Below are 7,597 nucleotides of genomic sequence, written 5' to 3' on the forward strand. Positions count from 1 at the left end.
ATAGGAAAATTCTGTTCACCTACGTAATTTTCAAAAATTTCCCAAAAAACCCCCTCCTACTTTTACACACCCAGACTGACCCTTCGTTAGTGTTTAACTTCCCTTTTACCCCCTACCGTTCACTTCAAATGGGTCCATCGTCCATGTTGTGAAATCCCATTTTGGCCTTGAAAATGGTGGGAAAAAAAGCACCAAATCACATCATGTTCAACCTTTTTCAAGGGCTTTCTTTTTGGTTTTACGATGAAAGCGATGCCTAGGAGTTGCATTACATCTTGTTGTTCTCCTCATTTCTCCTCATTTGAGTTGTTCGACTTAAGTTACGCGGTTTACGTGTCTGGTGAGAATCTCTTCATTGCTATCGAGTTTGACCGTTCCGCGGTGTTTATTATGGCGGCTCATTTGTGGTAGATGCGGGTGAAGTTTATCATACCGAAATATATAAATCGATTTCTCCAACAGAAAATGAAGTTGATTTTCATCGGATTGGTCAAGTGTACTCCATCTTCAAATGAGATGTAGTCGATTTTTATTGTCGAGGCGAGGCATGTGCCATTGTCGTCTCCGTTTGAAAAGCGAGTTCATTTCGTTGTAAAGTTCTTCTCGTTTATGGTTATCTATTTGTATATTTTAAATATTGTTTAACTATTTGCTATTACCCGTTTAAATATATTACCAATATGTTTAATAATAGTCATCTCCGTTTAACTTTATCTTTACATGTATAACTATTCATATTAACGTGTAAATTCTCAAAGTCTCGTAAAAGCGGTGATCTTTTCGTTTTTATCGAATTGTTGCCGGTGTACGTGGCGGATGGCGGGTAGCAGGTTATGGTATCCGTGCATGCAGAATTAATGGCGGCATTAATTCTTATTCACGACTGTACTCTATCCGAACACCCGTTCGTTGTCGTCGATCGTTGTTGGTCATTTGTGCGTTTAACTTTTTTCTCGGATATGAAGAGTCGACTCGCTTGTGGACTTGGACCATAAATAACAAGGAAGAACCCTTCCATGGACAACCACTCCTCGTCGTCCTCATCATCCTCCTCCTCCTCTTCCTCCTCGTTATCTGCTTCCTGTGTATGATATTCGGAGTCGGAGACAGTTCGAAGATCAACTCTATCTAGAAAGGATGTCTAAGTGATCCTCATATCTTGAGAATCAATCGACCCGTAATCACGCAACAAGTTAAACTATCTTTTTCATGCCCAAGTCGAAATACTCAGTATAATTGCACTGAATGCGGAGGATTCTCCAGTGATTGGATGAGCGGGCAAGCAATTAAGCGAGTATTTTTGACTTGGGTAAAGAAAAGTTTTCACTTATTGTGTGATTGCGGAGGATTCTCTAGAGGAGGAGATCGGGAAACATCCTTTAGGCCGAGGTTGATATTTTTCACTCGAAACTTTTTGTTACCGTTTAAAAAAACATTATGTTAGTGTACAACTATTATATTACGTGTTTAACTACTCGGGATCTTCACTTAAGTCGGACCATGACACATTGATTAATAGAGCGTTTTCATGAATGTGTTTGTTTAACCTTTTTAATGTTGATGCGTTGTGCGAGGTTCAAGTTGATGCGCATGTTGTGCAACGCACGTGAGCATTGAGATGTCATGGACACTTGTTTTGGTTCTCGAGAGTCGAGTCGTGAGTGTCCAAAAGTGCGAGAAGGCGTTGTAAATGTTGTAAATGTTGTAAATGTTTTTATAAATAAAATGAAACAAGCTTATTTGAATGTGAACTACGAAATTTAAAGCAGAGACCTAGTAAAAACAATGTGGGAAACAAAAAGAGCGTCATTGTAAACAATAGAAAAAAAGTTAAACAATACTCAGAGTTTACTCTTTAAACAATGACAGCGGTGTTTAAGAAAATCGTAAAGATGTTTAAGCGAGTGACCCGAGGAGGTACCCATCTTCATGCGATGTCGGTGAAAGCATTCAATTTAAAACAATAACATATATTTTTAAAGCAGTTTAATCACTATATTTAAACGGTTTACGTATTATTTAAATGATATAGAAGTTATTTAAACCTGTAATCGTTATGTTAAACACTATATGTATCTGTTTAAATATAAAAAGCGGCGTTTAAGCAGAGATACTCATGTCGGCGATGACAATACGCCTTCATCGCGACGAGTGGCATATATTTTTCCTTTTTGCCCTTGGGATGGAGGGAAAAATACCGCCCAATCACATCATGTCTAGTCTAACCTCTATGCACTTTTTTGTCTTCATCGCAGCGAGTGATATATATATATGCACTTTTTTTGTTTGCCCTGTCGATTGCTGTTTGTTGTTTACATCTTCTTCTTCTTCTTCTTCTTCTTACTTCTGCTTATTTTTGTTCTTCATTTCATTTGGTTTTATACTGATTTGGTTTTCGGCCGATATATTATGGAGAGTTTTTGTGGTATTGCTAGATTCAGCGGGGAGGAAGAGTGCTAATGTTCCGCAGCTCGGACTTCTTGGGAGTTGGTGTTAGGCATGAGATATGTGGCGATGGGGTCTCGAAGTTTCTCTTATCGGGGGTTAAGTTCATCACACCGGATGGATATAAAAATGGTTTGCCCTGATAGAAAGCGATGTTGATTTCAGTGGATGTGTCACGTGCACTCCATCTTCAAATGTCTTTGTAGTTTATCTTGTCGTCGAGACGAAGAAATGTGCCATTGCCGAATCCTAATGAAAATGAGTTTTTACTCGTTGTAAGTTCCTTCTCTTTTAATTGTTCCGGATGTAAGGGGGTCATTAGTGTTTAAATATGTCCGTCGCTCAGTTAACATCTTGTACTAGTCGTTTATGTTATTAGTTAGCTGCTTAAGTATTTAATTTAACGTTTAAATATTGTCATTTATCACTTAAACATTATATTCTCCGCTTAACATATTGATCTTTTCATTTTGATTGAAGTGTTGGCGGGGAATTCAGTACTGAGTGCTCCCAGTTCATCTCCATGGTGACGGGGACGGTGTGGGATGTCTTCGCTTCCTCGTCGGATCATTACGAAAGTCTTGTCGTTGGATATTGGACAACGTTTGTGAGTGTCAAACATTTCAGGGATGTACTTCAAAATCATGCAATCAAAAGGAATTTTGACTTCAAATTCATAAAGAACGAAAAACAACGGGTGACTGTGGAATGCGTTGCTGATGGTTGTCGTTGGCGACTTCATGCATCAAAAGAGTATAACAAAAATACTTTCAGAATCAAGACAATCAACCCGTCACACTTGCGGTGGTGGCATAGGTTCGAGAGTCACATCCGGCGTCAAAAAATGGGTTGAGCCACTGCGGTGATTCGAAGCTCAGAGACCGATCCCTTATGCAAGGCCGCCGACATTCGAGAAGGACATGTTGCGGGAACATGGTGTCCATATACCACTACCAGCGAGGCTTGGTTGGGAAAAGAGCATGCCAGGGTGGTCCTCGTGACAGCGTGACATCTCGAGCTATGATTTGTTTGCTTTGGTATGTGGATAAGGTGGCGGAGACAAATCCGCGGCGTTGCGATCATGGAAAGAGGCGGTGATCGTTTTAAAGCGTGCATTCTTTTCTTTCGGTAGCGTGTATTGTGAGGATTCAAGAGGGGCTTCGCGGGCGCGCTGCTATTTCTCGATGGTACCCACCTCCTTGGAAAATATCGGGGTACACTCTTTGGGTGCCACGGGGAAAGATGGAAAACAATGGTTTTTCCACGTCGCCTTGGTATAGTCGACCAGCGAGACCCGATGCCAATTGGACTTGGTTCGATATCTAAGTTAGGCGATGCTTTATACGAGGATGGAGATTATCATGAGATAATTACCTTCGTAGCCGAGACGGTCGAGGGCCTTGTGAGTGCAATTGCGAGTCTTCCCTTCTTCGCCACATGCATACTGTCTTCGACATTTGGAGGCCAATTTTATGAAAGCCAATGTCAAACTTAGGAAGGCATTGAGGGATGAGTGCTGGTCTATATGCTTCCGCATTGCGTGGGCATCCACGGCTAAAGATTTCGATGATACTGGTGAATGAGCTGCGAGGCCACATCACCCGAAGCTCATCAGCTGGTTGATTAATAAATCGGATATGGCACATTGGTCGGGATGCTCGTTGGGAGGTGATCATTGGGGTGAGATGTATTCAAGCGTCGCGAGGTCGTTCGATGCTTGGATCAAGGAAGCTCGTCGTTTTACCGGTGGCGAAAATGGTCCGACTCCATAAGGTCTGCGAATGTTGGTTTTACACTTAACATTTAGTGTTACCATTTTAAACATTCTCAATCATTGTTTAATTACACTTATCGACTTTAAATATTAATCCTTTTTGTTTTAAGTATTTACAATAATGTTTAAAACACATGTTCTGATTATTTAACCATCGACTTTGTCTTTGTTTAACCTTATTTTGCGAGTTCAAGTTGAGTGCGCATGTTATATGGCGGCGTGAGCAAGCGAACAAATGGGGAGACCTACTTATGCAGACATACATTCGAAGGTAGAGATCATTGTTGAGGACGGCCGCGAAATCTTGCGTGTTGAGTCGTTGTGTCGATGATCGATTACCGAAGTGATCGAGCCCGATGCGGCAACTTCAGTGAATCTCGCCATCGCGAACTTGTTCATAGTCGAAGGTGGCAAGTTTATGGTATCCCTTGCAAACACGCTTCTGCTGTAATATCTGACCGAGACAGCTAGCGTACATGGTATTAAGCGGGTGCTTCACGTAGACAATTACAAGCTGGCGTGCAAGGAAGCTGTATTCTCCATGCACAGCGGTAGCGAGGCTTTTCGGGGCCGAAATCGTGAAGCCGTTGCGACCTTTGTGGCGAGAGAGCAGCTGGGCAGCCCGGAGGCCGAAAGAGGATTGAGTCACTGAGCGTTTGATGTCCGCGAGTTACATTAGGGCGTGCCATGGATCCGGTCACGTCGGCGATCTTGCTGATGAAGCTGTCGCCCTGACTAGGCATTGTAAACAAACCCGGCGATGGCGGGGAAACATTGTGTATTAATGGGCAGCTGTCCATATTTAAACTCTTACTCTTTACAACGAATTGGATATATTTAAACAAAGACATTGTTATTTTAAGCGGATACGCTTTGTAATTTAAAATATTTCAAGCTGATGTTTAAAGCGATATATGGTATATTTAAACAATGAAGCGGAAATGTACATAATTACAAAAGCGTAAATTAAACAATGAAATGAAAGCTCGAGATGGAATTTAACACCTTACAATTGAAAACAAACAAAATTTACATTGAAATATACAAGTCATGTTATTCGAAGCGAAAACAATGAATTGAATGTCCGAGTTTACATTCGAGAAACAAAATTGACATTGAGATATACAAGACATGTTCTTGATCACAAATCTTAACCCGCTTGTAGCGACGCTGTCATGGGCGCGGCTACTCCTCCCTCCTTAAATATCTCGGGTAACATATCTTAATCCCGAGGTGAGAACGATCATGCTGCAGTGGCCGTAACTTCTCACCCAAAGTAATTGCTCGATAAATCGCATCAGCGTGAGGCCGGTGCGATCGGCCTTCCTTGTTTCTGGCGTGGGGTTTCCATATGGTACGCAGTGGAGTACTTGCATGGGCCGTCTCGCCGAACTCCATATCGACACAATTGTCGAATAGATTCCGCTGTCGAGATATGCAAGTTGAGATTAGAATACCGATTAAATACCAAACACTATTAATCGGACATAATTAAAGAACTTACCATGTCCAGCGCGTCTTTATACGTACCTCGGACATGAAGAATAATGCTGTATTCTTGTTTATCATTGTCGAGGGGCGGCGACATGGAATGGCCATTCATGATTATCGGAGGATGACAATTTGAACTTCGTGTAGGTTGCGCCCTGAGCATCCCGACCATAGCCATAATTGTTTCATGTCGTCAGATCACTGCTTTGACATAAAAAGCGCAAGCGATACGGTGATGGAGGCGGCGCTTACGGTAGAGATATGGCTCTTTGCTCGGTGACTTTTGTATAATACATGCGAAAATGTCCATCACATCATACATGACCATCTCCTTCCCCTCAAGCGGGCGTGTACAATTTGTCCGTGTGGTCTTGACTGTCGTTCTTCCTGACGAGTCTTCGAGGTTAAGCGATAACATATATAATAAGACCATATTGTAAATGTTTAAATGATATTTATCAATTGTTAAATGATATTATATATAATTAAACGTTAAGTTGAAAACTTAAATGATAACATAAAGACATTAAACACCATTAGAAAAATCATTAAACACTATAATAAAAACTTTTAAAACACTATCACAAAAACTTAAGACTTACCGTCCATAGAGCGGTTGGGGAAGATGCTCATCAACTCCTGCTCATATTTGTTAAAACGAGAAAAGGCCAACCCATTTTTGGGAATAAAAAGCTTTTCGAGCAAATCGGTCCCCATTGTTGGTTGGCTGATCACTCTCTCGTTGCTCGGTGAAAGGGTCTTCATGAGGCCTTTCTCGTTGCACCTTCCATGATGTCTGACACCGGCGGCATCTTCCTTCGATGTCGAGGGCAGCTACGGCATCAGCTGGGACACATCCTTGCATGGTTGTTCTTGTTGTGGGATTGTGCACGGCCACGATGCGAGGATAGGCGACAAGTCGACGCGGGCACATCCTTACATGGTTGTATTTATGGTGGGATTGTGTCACGCCCCGTTCGCTGTTCTTGTCGGCCCGCGGCCGCTTAGCGATTCGATGATCTTCTCAACCGTGGCCCGCGGCAGCCCGGCATCGTTGGGAGACACGCCGCATAGCTTGTTCTTGATCTGCAAGGATTGTGTCCATCTTTGATGCACAATCTCGAGTAACGGTTCCACGGGTCCATTGATTCATTAAGAAGAGAGTTGGCCCAGCCTTCTCAACCGTGGCAGCAGCCCACATCATCGAGCGATGTCCTCCACCGTCTAGCGCCATCTTGTCTCATCAGCGGCGGCGGCCCTCGATATGACTTGTCGGCCGCGATGGTGTTGCTATTGTTCGTCGTTAGCGGCGGTGGAGAGCGGAGCGATGTTGTTCTCCACTCTTCTTCTGCAGAGTCTCTTGAATGTGCAGCGATGCTGATGACTTTCCCGATGCCGTTATCAAATTCCGAGCGCCTGGTGCGTCCACGGGTGCTGTTCTTTGGAGATGGCCGCGATGCGTTAGCGAATGTCTCTCGGTGCCTCGGCCACGGCGACAGGCGTGAAACTCGGTCCATCAATATCTCACGGCACACTGCGCCAAGAGTTGCGGTGACATCTTGCATGCAATGTGGCGGTTGAAATTTCGCTTCCGCGGTCGGAGGGGCTGCCATGGTCAGTGCGCCACAATGGAGGCGTACCCCGTTGTAACCATTAGTAGGAGAAGTTGTTACAATCTGCCGGGTGGGAGGGCTTCTCACCGGCGTTGATTTAAAACTCTGCATGATGGCTGGAAGTAGGAGAAGCGCTGCGTCGGCATACGATAGAGGCTGCCCTCTGCCGAGCAGAAGTGGTTCGAAGACAATAGCATCCATCAAATCGGTTTGGCCCCAATAAATATTTCTTCTTGATCGTCGGACATTTCGAGAAACAACAATACATGCTTTG

This window comes from Dioscorea cayenensis, chromosome 18 (genome assembly GCF_009730915.1).
Source record: "Dioscorea cayenensis subsp. rotundata cultivar TDr96_F1 chromosome 18, TDr96_F1_v2_PseudoChromosome.rev07_lg8_w22 25.fasta, whole genome shotgun sequence".
NCBI lineage: Eukaryota > Viridiplantae > Streptophyta > Magnoliopsida > Dioscoreales > Dioscoreaceae > Dioscorea > Dioscorea cayenensis.